General features: G+C 43.4%; 1 protein-coding gene across 1 annotated transcript in view; it reads left to right on the top strand.

The window, feature by feature from the left end:
* Positions 1-19526, top strand: part of CDC42EP3 (CDC42 effector protein 3) — a 92151-nt gene extending 72625 nt beyond the window's left edge. Inside the window, exons 4-5 of the transcript XR_008317907.1 lie at positions 11383-11758; positions 19355-19526. The gene's annotated coding sequence lies outside the window, so the exon portion shown is untranslated. The remainder of the gene's footprint in view (positions 1-11382; positions 11759-19354) is intronic.
* The last annotated feature ends 2788 nt before the right edge of the window (positions 19527-22314 follow it).

Here is a 22314-nt window from a genome sequence, read left to right on the forward strand (position 1 = left end):
CAGCTCTGGATAAAACCCTAGCTGCCGCGTTTTGCACTAGCTGCAGTTTCCGGATATTCTTCAAGGGCAGCCCCACGTAGAGCGCGTTACAGTAATCCAGCCGTGACGTGACTAAGGCGTGGGTAACCGTGGCCAGATCTGCCTTCTCGAGAAAGGGATGCAGCTGGCGCACTAGCCGAAGCCGTGCAAAGGCACCCCTTTATCTGAATGGCCTCTGTACACATGATCCAAACTACTACATTAAACAAATATTTGGGGTGCATGTAGATAGGCTCTTGTGGGTGTCAGATGAAAGCCTCCCCCCAGCCATGTGTGACATATGTATATTGGATGTCTGCAGAGAACATCCTAATGGGCATGCCCTTGGTACATCCCCTTCCCAACTGTGTGAGCAGGGCTGGTGTCGAACATACCGGCCCACTTTGAATCTTTTGAAAATCTTAAATTAGAAGTTAATGGCATAGTCCTATACATGTTTACTCAGGATTAAGTTCTATTCAGTCCAATGAGCCAAAATAGTGAGGTAGATAACTTAAACTGTAATCCTAAACAAACTGAGTAGGGAACAATGAGTGTATTTAGAACTGCAGTCTAAATTATCTACCTCAGTCTTTTGGCAGTGCTTGCAAATGCAGTATTGTCTCAATATTAAATTTGGCCTTTGTTTTTAGGTGCATGTGAAATTCCTGATGTTTTCCACTTACTTAAATCAACAGAGAAACTCACACAAGCACACAGATTATTATCCTCCTTCCTCTGTGCTAAACTAGGGGCTTCTCTAGATGAATGTTGGCTTAAATTGAATACCGAGGAAGAAATATATGGAACTATTTAAGACTATCAAACAGTCCCTTTTAGACTACATTTAGATTACATTCAGTGGAAAATGGTCTTACAGGCTTGTTGGACCCTGGACAGATTTCATCAACTCTAATCTATAAATAGAAAAATGTTGCTAGAAATGTGCTGACCCTGGAAGAACTTCAGTCCATATGTTTGGACCTGCCCCAGATTAGGATATTTTAAATGTCTGTTTTATGTTATTGCATAAATAACGTTGTTCTAGTAAGAACTAATCTGCCTACTTTCTTTTCATTATCCCTACAACTGGACTAAATTTGGTCCAAATCATTTAGGCAGTTCACAAGTTGAACCCACTTGAACTGGGGTGGATGACATCATCACAAAATATGTGTTTGGGGTGTCCCTATGTGTCCCTACAACTGTGGGGATAAATTTGGTCCAAATTGGTTCCCACTTGCACCACAAACGTTCATGTGTCCGCTAGCTTGAATCAGAGTGAATGACATCATTATAATCTATGCCGTTGAGCTGAACCTATGTGTCCCTGCACCTGTAGCAAATTTGGTTCAAATTGGTTAGGTGGTTCATAAGTGAGCCCATTTGCACCTCATATGTTTATGCATCCACCATTTTGTACTGGGTTGGATAACATCATTGCAAACCACACGGTTGAGGTGTCCCTGTGTGTCCTTCACTACAACTGTACCAAATTTGGTTCAAAATGGTTAGGCAGTCCACAAGTTAGCCCTCTTGTGCCTGAAATGTCTGCCATCTTGAATTGGGATGGATGACATCATCAAAAACTACACCTTTGAGGTGTCCCTTTGTGCCCCTACACCTGTAGCAAATTTTGTTCAAAGTGGTTAGGTGGTTCACAAGTTAGCCCTCTTGAGCCTCAAATGTTCATGCATCTGCCATCTTGAAACTACACCATTGAGGTGTCCCTAAAACTGTACCTGATTTGGTTAATATTGGTCCAGACATTGTGAAGTTGATAGCGGGGGACACACACATTGAATGCCAGGTGATCTCATAAGCCTACTGGAAAGTAGGCTAAAAATGCCATAATAAACATTAAATTACCGCCCTGAGCCATTTTGGAAGGGCGGTATATAAATATAAATAAATAAATAAATAAATAAATAAATAAATAAATAAATAAATAAATAAATAAATAAATAAAACAAAACAAAACACCAAGAAAGACAAAGCTTGTTTCTCAAACAACATAGATGTCACATGAATGAGCCATGTGGCTGCAGCTGCTTCCAGCATAGCTATTCCTGTGCAGTACCACACACTTCCAGTGCAGGGTACTGTGGGCATTTTCACATGGCTAACTTGGAGTACTTTCCCATAGCTAACATTGTTCAATCAACTCAATCCAGAGTTGCTGTAGCACCAATGTTCATACCTTGTACAGTCTTGCATATTTATTTATTTGATTGATTGATTTGATTTGATTTGATTTGATTTGTATACTGCCCTTCCAAAATGGCTCAGGGTGGTTTACAATGTTGGGCCAGGACAGTCTGAAGGCATATGATGCAGCAACCTTACTGAGGCTAAGTGCATCTGATCTAGTCATTACCCATTTGAGAGACCTCCTGGTAAGTCTATGTATGGCAGCTTGAATTCTTTTGAAAAATGTCAAGATATGCAGGTAATAAACAATCTATGTAAAAATGTCATTTGGATTCTAGAGCTTGTATTATTTTTTGAGGAGCAAGTTTCAACTTGTACCTGCACTTCAGCCACCATTTTATCTTAAGAAGATCATATAGAGGTGTGATAAATAAACAGATATTCCTTATAAATAATCTTAAAGTGCTTACGACCAGTTTACTGAAGGAGCATCTTCTCCAAAATGCTCCTGCCTGTTCAAGAAAATCTTTACCCTGGGTTCCACTGCCCACAATGGTGTGATGGGTAGCTCTCTATGGAAGGGAGGTGCTCCTGGCAACTTCTTTGTATGTGTTTAGGTACCAGGCAAAAGCCTTCCTGCTTATGGCATACTTTTAATTTATAATTGCTGCTTCTCTTGACTTCTGCTAGCTCTATATCAGCTTACTGGATGTTTTAATTGCTTTAGAATTGTGTGTTTATTTTTATTTATGTTGTTATTTCAGATTTTGTTTTTAAACGTTCCTTTTGTATATTGCTTTGAGGACAGTGGTCAGTCTGCGGCTCTAGTTCTCCCTCATTCTTGTGCCCTTCTTCTCAGCCCTCAGACCTCCCCCTCCTCTTCCCTCTTTCCCCCTCCAATGTTTTTTTTTCTGCCGCTTTTTCCAGCCCTCCGCTGCTGCTGCTTTCTCTCCCCATCTGCCCATTCGCTGGCCTATCCATTGGCCTTATGCTCCCCACTGCCTTCGCTGTCCTCTCCCCCTCCTCTTGCTCACAAACTCTCTCAAGAGCTGCCACACATGGGATTAACAACGGGTATGTCTAAGTAAATTATAATATAGATAGATAATAAACTCTGAATCACCATATTGGTGAATACATGAATTTGTTTTATTTATTTTAATTACTATCCCTTCCTTCTCAACTGATTCAGGGCAGAAATCACAGTACTGCCTCCTTAAGAAATCATACAGCAGATCTCAGGCTAATTTTGGCTATGAAAAAAGTTTCCTCTGCTGGAGTGTGAACTGATTCCTGAAAGCATATCCTCTAGTAAATATTTAGTGAAGACAGAGCTTTAATAAGCGGGTTATTTTTCAGAGTAAGTAGAAGATCACCAAGATAGGAAGTAGTCCTTTGGTGTATTGCATAAATAATCCCACTGGAAGAATAACAAAGAGACAGTTGTGCTACATGCAGCTAAACAAAATATAGTTAAGCTGGCACACTAAGCTAGAGAAGGTGCATGGTTTTCATTAGACAATTAATGGGACACTTTGCGTGACACCACTTTCCATCACGGTGTTGCTATAGAGAATTCTCTGATATTTTATGATGGACAGTAACCTTGCTAATTTATCTCATCTATGGGAAGGCTTGGAAGGAAGTGATGGGATTGCAGAGAAGAAAAAGATTTAAGGTTCAGAAACTTCGGTTGAAAAGTGCAGGTGCCACTTGATACCATCCCATTAAAACCCAACCTCTGATCCAATGTGCCAATAAATCAAATGAAAGACATTACCAAGTAGGCCTCATTCTCTGGGACTCACTTCTGGAAAATTCAACAGAAAAAAACAGAATGTTAGACTAGAACGACTTGCTCACTGAGTGACCAGTCACGATCTTACATAAGAAGCTGCCTTATATACAATCAGATATTGATCCGGGTGGCTCAGTAATGTCTTCCCTGACGGGCAAAAGCTTGGCAGTGTTTTAGATGGATATTTTCTCAAGAGGGATATCTGGAGAAGCCTGGGATTGAACGTGGCACTTCCTGCATGGAAAGCAGATACTCTTCTACTGAGCTATAGTCCTTTCCATCCCTGCCCACAAAAGAAAACCCCAGTTGGAAGCAGAATTCTTCAGACTTGTACATGGCCAGAGTGAGGGGGTGGTGGGAAGAGCACCCTCCTGATGAGGCTCGGAGACATTATATGGTACCAAGTTTTAACCATGGTTCTGCATGACGTCTGAACAGCTCCTACCTATGTCTCAGTCTAAATTACTTCACAAGGTTGAAGGGGAAAATGAGGAAGGGGAAATCCATGCACAGTATATCCTATCCTGAACTTGAGGAAAGGGCAGGGTAAAAATATAATAATAAATAAATAACAGAGAATGGTGGTAGCTGGTAACAGAATAAAATATGCAGGTATGATTCAAGCAAAGCTAACATTAGTAATAATTTGTTATCAATCTCAACAAAAGCATAAGTTAAATTGATACTTCTGAATTAACAATGCTCTTTGTTTAACTTGCTTGCTTGCTTGCTTGCTTTTGGTACTTAATTGTGTTTAAATAGTCATTTGCTATGAATGCTTTCCTTTAAAATCTTTCATTATTACATGCATTAGTCCAGGAATTGTCAAACTGTGGGGCCAGATCACTGAAAGGGTCTGGGGTATCTGGAGAGGGTCACAGATTCTGGCAGGAATAGGATCCTGTGAAGGTGAAGCCTTCCTCCTCCTTCCTCTTCTTCTTCTTCTTCTTCCTCCTCCTCCTCCAGCAATACCTAGATGGCTTTAATGCTCCAAGGTTGAAGACCCTCATTGATTTGTTGGGGTAACTGAACCCTCACTGTACCATCATTCCAATATGATTTGAATTCAAAACAGTTACTGCTTTGTTGTTCTGTTTTCCTGTGCGTGGTTTTAGAAAACCATAAGACAGATCCACTTGTATTGCTGGTGCATGAATAGTAACTCAGTGCAAGACTCTTCACATGCAACAGCAGACTCTATACACATGACTGCAAGCAAAGGATCTCTGCATGAAACAGATTATTGGTGTTGGGTTGGGGAAGGTAGCATCAGTTTAGAATTTATATTCATGTATATTATTGCTAGCCTCGATTGCATTTATGCACTGTAATTTTATTGCAAGAAAGAAAGAGAGAAAGAGAAAAGGTTTAGAAGGAGAAGCTAAAGTTCAAAATGTTTGAGAATCCCTGCTTTAAGCAGTACTTCTTAAATCACATAATGGCCTTGTTAAGAAATCAGTACAAAGGAAGGGTGCCTGCCTCTATTTGTTTATGTGAGTTTGGATCATGGACGCATGCTAGTCCAAAATACAGTTTAGCAAAGGGTCTCTATTTTGTATTTATGTCTCACACTTGCATCTTCCTCCAAAGGGCTCAGGGTGCCCCAGACCCCTCCAAAGAGTCAAGGTGCCCCAGACCCCTTCAGTCTGGAGAGGGTCAGTGGGCTGGCCCCACAGTTTGACAATTCCTGGACTAATGCACGTAGTAATGGAAGTTTTTAATGTGGAGATTATCTCATGTTATCTTTACAACAGTTCTGGTTGTGACACAACTCTGGCTCAGTATTAGCTAGATGATGGGCCCACTGATCAGAGGAAAATCAGATAATGGGCCAGTTTGGATGATATGTCTGCTGACCCTTCCTTCCTTTCCTTCCTTCCTTATTTATATATTTATCAAATTTGTACACTGCCTCAAACTTTCATCTCTGGGCAGTTAACAATAGCACAAAACAAGTTAAAAACATATACATATACCGGAGGTGCTATTACCCCCGGACCTTGAGGTCGCGGTCTGTGGCCTCCTGAGCCGGGGAGGGGGCTCCAAATGTCCTGGGGCACCTTCTGTCAACCTGCTGCTGCCCGTGCCTGCCGCTGCCCCACTGCGCTGCTCCTTGTCATTTTCACTGCCGCCATGTGCGCAGCCGGTGGGTGGGTGGGTGGAGTGAGCCGAGCAGGGCTTGTCTTGGGTTTGCAACAGTCGATACTCCCACTGCGCTGGCACATTCAAGGCCCAGACAGATGGGTCCACCAGCCACTGTGCCAGCTGTCACCCATCACCACCCACAACCACTATGGGGGAGACTGAGCCTGCTCAGCATACTCCCCACTTCCCACCCAGCCCCCAGCTGTGAAGCATGGTGGAGGTAAAAATGACAAGAAGCAGCACAGCAGCGGGCGTGGGCAGCAGTGGGGCAGCAGGAGGACCCCAGGACAGAGGGTCCCCAGGAGCCCTCCCCCCAAGGATGGAGGTTTGCTTAAAAATTTTTTAGGGGGGACCTCATGGCAGGGGGGGCTCCAATGAGCTTCAAGTCCGGGCGTCAAAATTACCTAGTTGCGCTCCTGCTAATTACATGGGGAGGAAATGTATATGCACATCTTCCCCCACCCAGCATACCATCCCACTGGTGAATAATCATGGGTGGGTGGGATTTCATTCAAACCACCCTACATGCAAAAATCTACAGAAGTTTGTCATCTGCTCATGAGGAGCAGTTCAGATGTACCCCCCTGTGTGGTTATGTGGCAGCAAGACAGCACACCAGATGGAGGAAGAACATGTGATGGCCATTAGCTTGGGTGGCTTAAAAGGGGGCTTAGACAAATTCATGGAGGACAAGTCTATCCATAGCTACTAGTCTTGATGGATATAGGCTACCTCCAGGCTCAGAGGCAGGATGCCTCTGAATATTATTTGCAGGGGATCAACAGCAGGAGAGAGAGCATGTCTTCATCTACTGCTTGTGGGCTTCCCAAAGGAATCTGGTGGGCCACTGTGGAAAACAGGGTGCTGGACTAGAAAAGTCCTGGGTCTGATGTTTTTGGCTTCTTACGTGCATGCATGTTCCTCCATCACATGATTAGGATAGATATATTGTCTGAACCAGCCCAATCTGAAATAAAACAAATGTATGCTTTGACTGCAAGTTCTGCAAAACTATATGTTGTATGTTGCCTATTTATTTACCAATCTTCTGTCAAAGGACATCGGAGGGATTTACAAAAATGCCATAAAAACTGAAACAGCATAAAACAATTCTAAGGATAAGAATGAACAACAATAGAGAAATAAGAGTGCAATTACCCCAGGAACATTAAAATATCTGAGGACATTTAAAAGGTTTGAACATGCCTAAACACTAAGCAACCAAGTGACCTGATGGGCCTCTTTAGGAAGACTGTTCTAGAGCAGCAGTGCCACTATGAGAAAGCCCTGCCATTTTTCACAGTCTTTATACTTTGCTGAAATATAAAATGTCTCAAATACACACTCTTCTTTCACCAATTTAAGGAGCATCGCCCTGTGTTGCAGCAGCTCGACTGGTGATGTCAACAGTGGGATCATTAGTGTTGATCAAATCCAAACATTTATAAAATAGTCTGCAGCTGTTAACAGTGAGGGGAGCAAGTGTTAGCAAAGATCCCAATGAGACAGCTCTCTAAAACTAGCTGTAGAGTTCTACTGAAATTGGTATTTTCTAATGAATGAGTCAGATTCATGTACAGTGCATCCCATTTGTCTAAATGGCTGGCACAGAGTGCTTACATAGGTAAGTATTTTGCCAGGGTGTTGTTGAAATGAGGTCCTAGGGGCAGGTCAGTGTTAGGCAGGCATGATCTGCTTTTAGTAATTAATGCTATGAATTAACCTTATAGGGGAGGAGAACTGGTCTTGTGGTAGGGGTGTGTACAAATTGATTTTTGCAATTCAATTTGACCTCAAATTGAATTGCAAAAATTTGAATTGATTCATTGAACTGGCCGGCCACTGACGGCTGGTCTGACAAATTGAATAGAAAACCCGCCGCCCCCCACCCCAAATTGTGATTTACACATAGGGAACAATGGGGGACTCAAATCTCCCCATTGTTCCACAGGGGTAGGTCCTGGGAACACCAAAGTGGGTTGGGTGATAGGGCATGATAGGCACTACCTACCATCAAATCCACAAAAGAAACAGGCAAGCAATTTTTAATTTTTTAAAATAACTTTCATAAAAGTTAGGAACCTCTAACCCCTGCTAACTTGGCAAAGAGGCACCTTTTAACGTGGTGAGTCTCTTTATTTAGCAGGGGGTGAGTAACTGGCTCTATCCACCCCCAGCACAGTACTTCCAGTGACTGTTGCTGGTGTCTATCTTATGTTTCTTTTTAGATTGTGAGCCCTTTGGAGACAGGGATCCATCTTATTTGTTTATTATTTATCTGTGTACACCACCCTGAGCCATTTTTGGAAGGGCAGTATAGAAATCAAATAAATAAATAAATAAAACCCATAGAACCCTATGGGGGGTGGGTGGGTTAGGTTAAAAAATATATAATCACCCACTTGCCTGTTTCTTTTGTGCATTGGGTGGCACCCATCATGCTTTAGCACCCAACCCACTTTGCTGTCTCTAGGACCTACCCATGGGGAACAATGGGGTGATTTGGGTTCCCAATTGTTCCCTGTGGATGAAACAAACAGAGTGCACACATTGTGTAACCCTGCCTTGAAAAACACTGCAGAACAGAAGTACACACAGTTCCTCCCAACACAGAACACATTTTGTCAAACACACAATCCAAAGATGGCCAAACAAGAATCACTGACCCAGAATCCACTACCACTACAGTGCCTGCACTGCAGTAACATCATTGACACAAGTACAAGTAGTTCTCTCACACACAATTATGACTCTGTCCTACTTCCAACAGCTACTGCAGCACCCTTTAGCAGCCAGCAAGCATAGCCATAAGTTCAACTACGGCAATGTATTCAGCCACATTTTGACTGAGTGAGTACACCTTGAAATGCAGACTGCAGACTGCAGAGCAGAACAGTTATATATTGTTATTATTATTACATTTATATCCCGCTCTTCCTCCATGGAGCCCAGAGCGGTGTACTACATACTTGAGTTTATCTTTCACAACAACCCTGTGAAGTAGGTTAGGCTGAGAGAGAAGTCACTGGCCCAGAGTCACCCAGCTAGTTTCATGGCTGAATGGGGATTTGAACTCGGGTCTCCCCGGTCCTAGTCCAGCACTCTAACCACTACACCACGCTGGCTCCGCTAACCTGGGCTCTACAATTGTGTGTTGCCACGCCACAGCTCTGCGCCGCAGCAACTCATGAGAAGACCTCCGACCGGGGGCAGCCTCCCGGCTCGGGGGTCTCTCCAGCATGCTCTGCACACTAGCTCAGAGCATGCTGGAACTTCCGGGGGCTGCGCTGCCCCCGATCCCCACAGCCCCTGCTGTCTCACTGATTGTGAGACCTGCCTCCTTGAGTCTTTCCTTTCAGATGTAAGAGCTCTCCTCTCTCTGCCTCCCAGTCCCTTTGGAGACATTTTGAAGTCCCCTCCTTCTTTGTTCTCCCTTTTTCAATCTGAGATCCAGCAAAACAGTTATAGCAGCAATAGCACAGCATATACTCAGTGCTGAGAAAATAAAACCACAAAATCAAACCTTCCTTCCTCCTATCCTGATGTATCCTCTTCTTCATAAGGGCTCTCTTTCTCTGCCTCCCAGTCTCTTTGAATATACATTTTGAAATTCCCTCCAAAAGTGTCCCTCCTCCCTCCCCCCAGCCAAAGGGGATACAATTGCCCATGCCAACATTTTATTTATATGATAAGCCAACCAAGGAGCAAGAAAATCTCAAGCCAATTGGAAGCCAGTGTCAGAAATCAGCAAAGGGGGAAAGCCCACCAAAATGGCTGCTTGAATTGTGCAAATTCATTCATGCCAAATCAGGTCTGATTTGATTTGACCTTGAAACAGCCTCTTCATTCAAGGGATGATTTGATTCATTGTCTAATATGTGAATCACCCCAAATTCAGCATGAATCAATTCATGTGCAAATTGAATTGCACATCCCTATCTTGGGGTAGCAAGCATGAATTGCACATCCCTATCTAAGCAGGTAGCCCATTCTCACCACAGATTCCTGGGTGGGACAGGGTTAACGCAGGAATCCATGGTCAGTTGGGGAGCTTGGAGGCCTCCTGACCAGCAGCTCCGAACCTGGATAGCCTAGTTCCGCTACCTTGATAGGAGGAAATTAGATAGGAGGAAAATGGAGTCCGTCTTAGCGCCTTCTTTGGTAATCTGTGCTGCTACATGGCATTAAACTGCTCCTGGGCAGCCAGCTTCTGGGAAGAGTCCTCTGTGGTTTGCAGGGCCAGGGAGAGGAGAGCTTCTGAAGTACTGAGGGCTGCCTCTCTGCTGCTCCCACCATGCATTGTGATATATGTTGAGGCCTCAGTGCCTGATTTCCACAATGGGGATGTCACTGTGAGGGCGCATGAGTTGCAGAGCCCAAAGGAGGTTCTGGTCATCTCATCTGGGAGGCATGAGGTAGAAGCAGGCCTTCACTTCAGCCCACCCCTATATGGTTGTGAGCCCAGGGTCTGCCCTGATTTACATATGCATGGGTGACTACATATTAGCACTGCTGTAAGATATCCCCCTTTGGGGATAGGGCTGTAGCTCAGAGGTAGAGCATCTGCTTACATGCAGAAGGTGCCAGGTTCACTCCCTGGCATCTCTTGGTAGGACTGGGAAAGAATCCTGCCTGATACCCTGACGAGCCACTGCCAGTCAGTGTAGATAATACTGAGCTAGATGGATCAATGGTCTCACTTGAGATAGTGCAGCTTCCTATGAACTGAATTTAACTTGAATGTTTCAGTGTAAAGTTTATTAATTTTAGTAACTTGGTTTAATACACTTTACAACTTCGCCCAATTCCTGTACAGTCTAAGGCAGGAAGTGAGGAAATAGAGGAGACAGCACTGTGCAAACTCCTCAGAAGACTTGCAGTGAACATTTGCAGTTCCAATAAATCTCTATAGCTACCACTGCACTTACTACAACTCCTTCTAGCCAACTTCTTATACTCCTTAACCCTTTGCATTAGTGTATGTCCAGTTCTAATAATAGGGTTGAGATGTGCCATTTCTGTTTTTTTCCTCTCTAGAAATCTCCCTAAGCTTAAAATCCAGTGTACAGTCAGGTTGGAGAGGCTGTTCTTCCTTTCAGGTTAAGGGTTTGCTGGATCATAGCCACTATACAGTCTCTCTTTTTGCTGATATTTTAATTTGAAATCCTTTCAGAAGAGGTGAGTGTGCTGAGATGGGAGAAAGGGGCTATTTTCTTAAACTATTGCTAAGCACGAGTCTTCCAAGCTATTTATGTTTCATCTTTTTTTAGACATTTTGAAGGAAAGACCAGATCATCTTTCCATGTTTGGACAGCAGTGAGGACATGGAAGTAAATGCTGATGCAATCGCAATAATAAATAATAAAAGAACAGGTGCCAGATACTGGTCTATTTGAAACTGTGTCATACTTTACTTGGCTGTTACACAAAAACAGATGTCAAGGGAAGGTCAAATTTAGGGCAATTCAATTAAGTGTGAACAGGTGTCTTAAGACCACCATGAAATCCCTGCCTGGACTAGGCATACTAGCTGCATTTGGGAATATCTTCTCTATCTGTTCCAGTAACATTAAAATGGTGTATGGAACAAAGAAGCTAAAGGCCTAAGCGAATCTCCCTTTCACTCTTCATGTGGTCTTCAAGAAGGTATGTTGTGGCTCTGCATTGCTTCAAAATAAAAGTTTTGAAATTAATCATTGTTTAAGTGGCTTGGGTTGCTATACTAATTGAAGTTTTACGGGACTGCTTTAATGTCACCACCAGTGAAAAATATAGTTCTGTTTTGGCTCTTGATTGGAATGGGGTCCAGCTAGATAGGAAGTTGTGCATGCTGTCTCTTAGCTGGTTGGGCCTCTTGCCAAGGAAACATGCTCTAGAGAGTCTCCTGTGACACCACAGGGATTCTGGAGTGCCATCAATTGATTCACGCGGCCCATTCCTCTTCGCTCCTCAACAGCCAGGCCTCCCCCTTCCCAGACAGTTGAGTAATCTTAGGCAAAGATGCTAGATCTGACCCTGCTTGCCCCAGTGTTCTGAGGATCATTATGCCCTATATTACGTGACCTTTTTAAACCACTGGGCCATGGTATTGCACTGCCTAATAGATTCATTAGTATATTCTTTAAACGACAGGAGGGGTTTTTAAGAATTAATGTAAATACTTCATTGTAAGTTGAGTAATGGAGTGAGAACAAACCAGCATTCATTAGAGATGGTGCTGAGTGACAGTATAATTATATTTCACTATTTCCTCCCTAGCTGAACGAGAGGCGGCAATTTTGTGGAATATAGAGCACCACAAATATACCATATCTTGCAGGACATTATTCATACTAGACAATTTTTTAAAAAATGGTATCCTTTCTGTGAAGGAAATAAAAACTAAATAGAGAATCGGGCTGTGGCTTTGCTGTCTGTCTCAGTGGGCGTTACAGAATGAAGCCGTCTTTCTTGAATCGCTGGTAGATTATTTAAGGAACGTGCCAGAGCGGAAACTCCAGTGTGCTATAGGATAGCTGTACTCACATGCAGCCTTTTCAAAACAAGGACCAAATAGACACCCCTGCTAAGAGGCACCATCAAAAGTAGTAACCTTTTACTGTTCAGCCCCAGCACAGTATCCCTCTAGTGGCTGTTGTTGGTGTGTTTGCTTGAGGCTATTCCCACAATTGACGGAAAGCGGAGCTTAGCCAGCTTTCTGTCGATCGTGGGGACCACTGCGCTCACGGGCGAGCCCGGAGCTCCCAAGGCGGCTAGCCTGCCTAGAACACCCTAAATGAGTTTAATGGAGAGGAGAGCTGGTCTTGTGGTAGCAAGCATGACTTGTCCCCTTAGCTAAGCAGGGTCTGCCCTGGTTGCATAAGAATGGGAGACTAGAAGTGTGAGCACTGTAAGATATTCCCCTCAGGGGATGGAGCCGCTCTGGGAAGAGCAGAAGGTTTCAATTTCTCTCCCTGGCTTCTCCAGGATAGGGCTGAGAAAGATTCCTGCCTGCAACCTTGGAGAAGCCGCTGCCTGTCTGTGAAGACAGTACTGAGCTAGATAGGCCAATGGTCTGACTCAGTATATGGCAGCTTCCTATGTTCCTATGAGTGAGCACTCCATTAACCTCATTTCTTTGCTCATGTGTTGCCACGGCACGTGGAGACACACGAGTAGACCCCCAACCGGGACGCTGCAGGCATCCTCGTGCAGGGCATCCTGGGACCTCTGGGGGCCATGTGGCCCCCAATCCCTGCAGCCCCAGCTGGCTCCGTGATGGAGTCAGCAGTCGTGTGGGTGGCCTCCCCAGCTGCCCCAGGGCTGCCCTTTGATTGCCTGCGGGGAGAGCGAGTTAAACCTGCTTTCCCCACAGACCCCACAGACTCCTCATGATCCGTGAGAAGAGCTTCTTTGTGTTTCTTCTTAGACTGTGAGCCATCCACATACCAGGATGGGGTGATTTAAATCAAGGCTATCTAAATCACTGATTTAAATCATCTAGCAAAACAGCTCAAATTAAATCACTGATTTATATCAAGTTTCCCACTGATACTTCACATATTTCTTAAATAATGGTACAAACCCAATCACTGAAACATGTTGTTTTACAACTCAATAGAACAGTTACAACACCTAGGAGGTTGTACTTCATGGGATTTTTAGATCATTTGATTTTTACTAATTTAGGAAATAGTACATGATACCTGCTTTTCAATGTAGTAGATACCTTTACTCATTACTTGTGTGAAGCTGTCCTGCACCTCCATGTTGAACTGCTTACACTTGACGCATTTTCCTTTTTACCCAGCACTGGCATAGTTAAGGGGGGATGGGGGATTTGTAAAAGGAGGATATTAGATTTTTTATTTATTTGTACACCTTTAAGCCAATTTTCATAAGAAAGAACATTAATTCCTGCCTCTTTCAGTTCCATCTGGGCTGTTACATCAAGTATCTGGAGTTTCAGACAGGGGTGCACATCCCCCCCTAAGCACTTGAGGAGTTCCCCCTCATTTTACTGAACTCTGTCCAGTACATGTTTTTCTCCCCTGCCCCACCCTGAAAGTGTCTTTCCTCTCTCCTCCAAAAAATGTTTGAGGAGTAGCTCCTCAATCTTTTCCTCTGTCTTCACGGCTGGTTTCAGATAACAGAAACTTAGACAAGGAAATTCTGCTCTGTGCAATGTGAAGTCCCAGCTATAAACTCATTGGATTAGATCTGTATTTCCATGAGACTTCCTGTTTTGTATACTAGCTAGACGGGCACTACATGAACTAATCAAGTATGGTGCAATGGTTAAATATAGGCAGCCAACCCCCTATTGGTTCCTTAGGTCACCTGGGTTGAAGAACGGCAGTACCATTTCTGGCTATTATATGGTTGGCGCTGCAGTGCAGCAGAGATCCGACTGATGACTCCCTTAGTCTCAGAACTGCCCTAGTGCAGGGAATTAAGAGTCCCTGGCTCAAGACTTCTGGCACCTTACACTTGTCTGAATGATACTAAAAATCTAAATAGCTTAAGCCATTTGGTAAATATGACCAAACTCATCTAAAAACGAAATCTGAATTAAAGCAAAACAAAACAAAACAAAGGTTAAAGGGATAGCCAGCAGCAACTGGTCTCCCTCTAAGCCAAACTTTCAGGATAAGAACTGGATCCCTGCAGTTGATCTAGGTATCTTCTGCCAAGAACTTTTCATGGTTAGTTATTGACAATATGATGCTGAATACAGAAGGTAATTTTAGCATTAGAATCTTAGAACTGCCATTGTTATCTCCTATGGGAAATATGGAGTCCTCCTGAAGACATATCCTTTTTTGGCATAAGGATGGAGCCTGCTGACTGAAATAGGAAAGGTAACTTGAGGAGAGAATTAGTGCTAGTTCATACTGGCAAAATGCATTATGCTGTCCTACAGATAATTCTACTGGACACAGCATATTTAAATGATGCATTTAACTCACAAGTGGCATCTTGCACAAGCTGTAACCCCTCAAGTCAGCCCTCTGGTCATGACCAGGGGGCTTGATAAACCTCCTATTGGTGTTGCTTGTCTAGGACAACAAAAACAGCAAATTGTCAAGCCCTATTTAATGCGATAGAGAGACAATTAAACTCATGACTGGGGTTTAATTCAGTGACACAAACTGTGCACACTTGGCCTTTTGGGCTCTTCCTCCACCCTTTCCATGCTGTGTCATGCATCAGAGAATTTAATAGTGTCAGTAGTGGCAAGAATGCTGAGTTAAATCCAGGAAACCCAGGTTGAAGCTCTTATTCAGCCATGAAGCTCATGTCGACTCTATGTGGAAACTTGGGTCCATTGTGGCTTCCCATGGTAAACACATAAAATATGAAAGAGAGACATTCTAGCCCACCCTTCCTCTCCTCCACACATCCTCTTCTGCTCCATTCCTCTCTGCCTTTTTAAATCCAGGGAGTGTGGGAGGAGAAGGAGCAGTGCTGCAGACACCAGAGGCACCAAAGTCAGGTAAAGATCCAGTGCTTTGTGTGCCACTGAGTAAGGGGTGGGGGCAACAGAACTTAGAAACCCCACTTTACTTGCTGGCCAATCTTGGGCCAGTTCTGGATGCAGAGAAGAAATAAACAGTCCAGGGAATCTCCCTTTTCTTATTGCTGCTGACAATTCAAGGGACCTGAAAAGAGATGTGAGAGCATACGTTTTGCACTGGTTATTTATTTATTTATCAAAGATTTATTGTATACCGCCGCCTCCAAAGACTCTAGGTGGTGAACAATAACAATAGTGCGCTCGCTCTCTCTCTCCCCCCCCCTCTCTCTCTATATATATTTAAAGGGTAAAAGCCTGGCAAAAAAGGTAGGTCTTAAAAGCCACTAAGGAGGGGGCTAAATGAACCTGCGGGGTAAGGGTGTTCCAAAAAAGAAGAGAGGCCACAGAGAAGGCCATCCTATGGGCCCAGGCATTATCCATCCTGCAGTCTTGCTCAACAATTTTAAGTACTACTATAAAATCCCCACCATTTGCTAAGGTCATTTGGGGAGATTGGCTTCCAGTTACCACCAACCTGTTTGGTGATGATTTAGGATTGGGCCTTCTCTATAGATGCCCTTGGGCTTTGAAATGCACTCTCTCCTAAGATGCATGGGTTGACCCCGTCATTGGCCTTCAAGAAGGCCTTAAAAATTCATGTTTTAAATCATGCCTTTAAATACATAAGAACATAAGAAGTACCTTGCTGGATCAGACCCAGGACCTATCTAATCCAGCATCCTGTTTCCCAAAAGTGGCCTATCAGATGCTTCTGGGAAGCCCATAAACAGGAGATGAAGGCATGACCACTTTCCTGCTATTGCTTCTCTGCAACTGGCATTTGGAGGCATCCTACCTCTGAATCTGGAGGTAGCCTATAGCCATCAAGACCAGTAGCCATTGATAAGACTTGTTCTCTATGAATTTGTCTATGCCCTGCTTAAAGTCATCCATGCTGATGGCCATTACCATAACCCGTGGCAATTATGGCACTTCTATTTAACTTTGCTTAATTGTTTAATCTGTTTTTGCTTATTTTAAATTGTTGGTTTTTAAGATTATAAATCACCCACAGACCATTGATTTGACAAGTATGAAAATGTAACAAAAAATTGTTAGAAAGACTTTATGAATTAAAAAAACAGAATCAATGAGTAGGTTTTTAACCTCAATGAGAATATATATATGAATGCTAACAGGAATTATACCACGACAGTTTCAAAGAAAGCTCAGCTGATGCATTATTAGGAAAGGGAACATATTGCTGAGATGGTTGGTTGGTTTTTGAGCTAAGCAATTTGAGCAGAAGGCGATTATGTAGCAGAGTTCTGGAAACCGTCCATCCACTGCTGCTGTTGCTGCTCCCAGATATTAACCCAAGATGCAGACTAAACATTTGTACCCTGTTTGTACTGCCAGCTGACAAATGGAGGTAATTAATGAGCAGTTATAAGGTGGAAGAATCTGGAAAGTTGCAAGCCTTGTCAACCGAAAGGCACAGCACCGACGCCAGAGTATGGATTTGAGTGCTTTCGGCCTGCTAAGTAATCTTGCGCACACGTGCACTTTATATTGATTTTTTGCAAAGAACTTCTTGTATTTTTCTTTCATGTGTGTAAGATCATCCCCATGACCAATTCTTGCTGGCAGACCTTGGGGCAGAAATAAAAATCACAACTGCATACTCCACTGCCAGCCATAGGAAGCAGCTGATAATGGGATTAAACACTTGTCAAGATTTCATGCAGGTGTCAGTTCTTTAAAAGCTCTTCTGACGGATCATAACAATGAGTGCTCTCAGTGACAGTCAAATCAGTTGCATCTGCTCTACCACTTAGCATTGCCTATTCAAAAATGATGGGTCTAACATTCAAATGGCTTCCAAATACAACCATAAAATGAAAGGCCCACACTCCAGCTTGAGAGGCCCAACTTCCAACTTCCAGGTGGTGGAATGTCAATAGATTTGTTTTCCCCAGTCTAACATAAGAAGATCTCTGCTGGATTAGAGCAAAGTTCATCTAGTCAAGCATCCTTTTCCTCACAGTGGCCAAAACCTTTGTTCTGAACTATTAGTCAAAGACTTTTCCCACCTCACCTTAAATTCTTGTGATCAGCAGTACCTCCACTATACCAGGATGCATATGTTGACGTTAGTATGCTGATGGCAGTCAATGTCTTGGCCAGATTTTCACTTTCAGTTTTAAAGTTCCCATAGGATACCTGGTCTTTGGACATGGGGAATATTTCTTCTGATTATACCCGTAAATGCAAGGTCTGATTCAAAATGTGGCCTGAAAAAAACTGAAATTCTTCTGCATAGGGTCAAATTCTTATAGCTCAACATTCAGTTATGAGTTCTGAAAAAAACTGTCCAGGAGAAAATAATGGACAACTATGATAACCTTATGACTTTACCTCAGCAAACATAAATGGGAGAACTAAAAGCCATTATGGTGTAGTGGTTAAGTGTTGGACTTAAACTTGGGTTCAAACCCCAGTCCAGCCACATACAGTTTACTAGATGACCTTGGACAAGTCATCACCTCTTAGCCTAACCTACCTTAAAACGTTGTTGTGATGATAAAAGAAAATGGACTGTGAGTAGGGATATGCAGAACTGGTTCGATCGTGAACAGCAGTTCACAGTTCGAGCAGTTGAATCGCGAATCACTTCAAACTGGTTCAAGCTGGCCCAGCCAATCAGTTTGACAGAACCAGTTTGCACAGCTGCAGTTCAGTCCAAATTCGAACTGGATTGTGCCAAACAGTCTGTGCACACCCCTAACTGTGAGTGCTACCATGGGCTCTTTGGAAGAAAGTTGGATATAAAAAGGATGCATATATAAATGCAATTAGTAATCCAGATTAAAATTGCACCAAGGAAAACTAAGGAATTTCCTGTTTGTAGTTTCCTAGATTAAATAAAGAAAACCTGCAGTCTACTTTGAAATGTCATCCTGTCGAGGAGCAATTAGGGAATAGTGAATATACTTGGTTTGGTTTCTCTTAAAGCTATAAAATAAACATTGTCATGCAATATTTATGTCACTCTCTGGATGTTTAACAATTATAATTAGTTGCAGGTGAGTCTTCATCACTGGGCAGATGAATCCAATTTTAATTACCACAATAATTAGGGTTCTACCTTGGTCTCCACAAAGTGCACGGCCCTATTTGTAACAAAGGCCATAGAAAGTCTGTGACTGCAGACTAGTTCAAATGGTCAGTAATATGCTAAGAAGCACATCCCTGGCAGATTTCATAACCATGAGCAAAATCTGATGAAGCATGAACATCAACTCCTTCAGCATCCCTATTAAAGTAACATCCTCTGTCCAAGGCTGCACATGATCCAAGGATAAAATCTGGTAGAGCCAGATCTGACACAATCTCCAGCCTTTCATGTGCGTCCTATGCTGCTCAGAGGATGCAAAACCTTACTAGGGTGTGTGTCTTAATAGAATTAGCCTCCTTTTACTATTACTTCTGCCTCAAGGGATACAGCATCTGAGAGGGTAAAACATTCTGCTTGAATATGCAACTTTTACAGTGGATGACATACAGTCTAATGTTACATGGGTGGAGTACTGCTGTATGCGCACTTTTATGTAAATACACATAAATGTATGTATGTAAGACTGCCCCAAACCTCCATCTCTGGACAGTTTACGGCAAAATAAAACAAAAATGCATAGCAAAGGAGCATTTTGGGATGAAGGCTCTCTCTCTCTCTCTCCCCACAGTTCCCTAGGGCCAGGTATAAAACAGCCCTGCTATGAATGGAAGACACTTTCCACAAGAGGAAGAGCATCTTAAGCCTTGGCCTTTAATGTGCACCTCACCTTTCAATCCAGGAAGAAACCAAAGTGGCTAATACAAAATAATAACATGCAATTAAAATGAATTTTCTCTTTTCCTTATCTATTTATGTGCAGCTCATTTCAGATAACAGCTTTCTTCTTTCTAGACTACTATTTATGCAATGCCTCCAAAGATACTAGACATCTCAAGAGAAAGCAGGTCCTTTCCACAATAAAGCAGCTTATGATTAAAAATTGCTGTCTTGCAGATCCCCTTGGAACCTCTTCTTATTAATGGATTTGCACCATTACCCACTGCCCCAAGACCATGCAGCTGGTTAGGCTCAAATACAGAGCAGCAACAGAAAACAGGAGAGAGCGCAAAACAGGCGAACCGGTTCACAAGTTTGAGGCATATTTTAAATATATTGATCATGTCCTTTTCCCAACAAGCCCAGGGTGGCATACCTTGTCCCCTGCCCAATTTTCCCCCTTACAATCTGTAAGATAGCTTTGGGCAAGCAATGTGACAGGTCCAAAAGCACTCAGTGAGCATCAGGCTGCGTGTGGATTTGAATCTTGTGTCCTGAGTCCTGACTACAGCAGACTGGCTCTCCAATGGATGTTTCTTTTGTGAGCATATCTCCCATAAAGTGGCGACCTGAAGATCACCCCAGAAACAGAGGCTGTACAGTACAACTCTATCCATACATATATCCACCTCTTATGGACTGGATATATGGTAGTCACACTTTTTGTATTCAATCCATGCGTGCTTTTAGTTGTGCTGTAGCTAGGCCAGCCATGCTCTCTGGTGGTCATTTGGACATGGACTCCATGCTAAGAACTCGTGTGAAATGACTTTTTGCATTGCACTACAAACCGTATTCTGCAAGCAGCTTTCCCAGGGTTGATCTGTGCTGAGAGTTCTGCACGTGGTGGCAGTATTTGCACAATGGACCACTCAGCACCTGGAAGCACAGCTAAAAGTCAGCATGGGTTTGCTAAGAACTGCTTTTGCCACATACTGAAAGTCTCGTGAGGATTGACCCATGCAGCCCAATCCGATGCAGGTTCACTCTGAAGTAAAACCCACTGGCCCACATGTTGCACAGCAATATCAGGGTGGAAAAAGGACTCTGCCTCCTCAGAGAGGCTGGAGATTAGTCTTCAGGGAGGTAAGTTGGTCTTGCAGTAGCGGGCAAGAATTGTCCCCTTTGCTAAGCAGGGTGGTGTGGTTTTCTTTGGCTGAATATGGTGGGGCGGGGCTTACCACTGTCATCTCCTGTGCAGTATGAGATGATGCCTTTCAGCACCTTCCTATATTGATGCTGCCCGATATAGATGAACATACTAGCGGAGATTAGAACCAGCAACCTCTTGCTCCCTAGGCAAGTTACTTCCCCGCTGTGCCATTAGGTGGCTAGAAAGTGCTTAATCATATAGATGCTTGCTGTTAGAACAGCAGTTGAGCCTATGCTCAATGATTTCAGTTATTTCAGCAATTTGCTCACCATTCTCTTTCTTAAAGAAGGCTTGGATTACATATTAGTCAGAAATGTGTCAAGCGGATGCTGTCTGACATCTCTGACTGCCTAAATGACAGGGTCCTATGCTATGAAGTAATGTAAGCTTGTGGGCAGACAACCTTTTAATTATAAGCTATTTAAGGTCAGACTCTGTGCTGTCAACGTGACTTGTGACAGTTCCAGCGCTGGATGAGATTAGACATGGTATGCACAGCGCAAATTCACAAGCTTTTTGTTTATAGAAGCCCAGGGTTCCACTGTATCATAGTTGCTGCAACAAACCAATACTATACAAGTCTGCTTGTTTTTAAAGCTGCTCGTCCAACCCATTACATGGCTTGTTATCTTTTCTGCTGAAGGTGCTGGTGGTGGCACTGTGTCCTGTGCCAACTCTGGCCTCTGCCTACTATCTTCCTCTCCCCTGCCAAGAGCTTTTCTGAGCCATTAGCTAGGATCCATAGTCCCAGGGTCAGTTTCCCCCATCTAGCAAAGCTCTTTTTGCTAGACTGCTCCCCAAACGATGATAAAAAGCATCTCACAAGTGAAAGGAGAGATACGTTTCTCTGTGGTAATTCTGCTTTAATTTTTATTGGGTCCCACTGCGCAGGTGCAGCGGCCTCAAAGATTGCCAGGGAATAGGCCCCAAAAGGGCCAAAGATGCTCTAGATGGATGATTTTTACAAAAAAGAAGGCCGGCGGCGGGAGGAGGGGAAACCTCTGCAGACTCCACCACCCCTGCCACCTTGGAGAAGCCCCCCAGAGGGGGTAAGTTAAAAGAAAAAAGAAAAGAAATTCAAAAAATGTTCGCTGAACCCCCCCCCGAACTGAACCGAGGGGGGTGGGTTCGAAGGGGGCCAAAACCAAATTGGCCCAGTGTGGCTCAGTTTGATTCGGACTCGAACCGAACTGGGCCAGGTGGTTTTGTACACACCCCTAATGTAAGTAAATGAGTGCAAAAAACTCACCATAAAGGGGAGGCAGGTTATGGCACTCCTGAAAAAGCAGTTTCAGCTGTACTACTAATTTAGTTGCACCTACACATTCAGATTAGAATTACAGGCTTTTCTGTTGCTCTGGCCCATATCTGTGCAACAGCCTGACACACAGAAATCAAATGGCTGAAGACCCATTATTTAATCTGCATGGCAGCAACTTTCTTCATGACAGACCTCTGTTAAAGGCACAAAGGAGGACCATGTAACATGAGTTGGAAACTGTGGAGATATGGTAAACTATGGGTTAATATAATTGTTGATGTTTGTTAGGAAGATCCTGAGGTCTTTCATATGATGGGGTGCCAGGCGGGGTGGAGAGCTGGCTAAACCCACCTCCCCCGCAGACAAGTACTATTTTGTTGCTGGAAGCATGGACCCA

Source organism: Hemicordylus capensis, chromosome 1, assembly GCF_027244095.1.
Source record: "Hemicordylus capensis ecotype Gifberg chromosome 1, rHemCap1.1.pri, whole genome shotgun sequence".
Taxonomy (NCBI): domain Eukaryota; kingdom Metazoa; phylum Chordata; class Lepidosauria; order Squamata; family Cordylidae; genus Hemicordylus; species Hemicordylus capensis.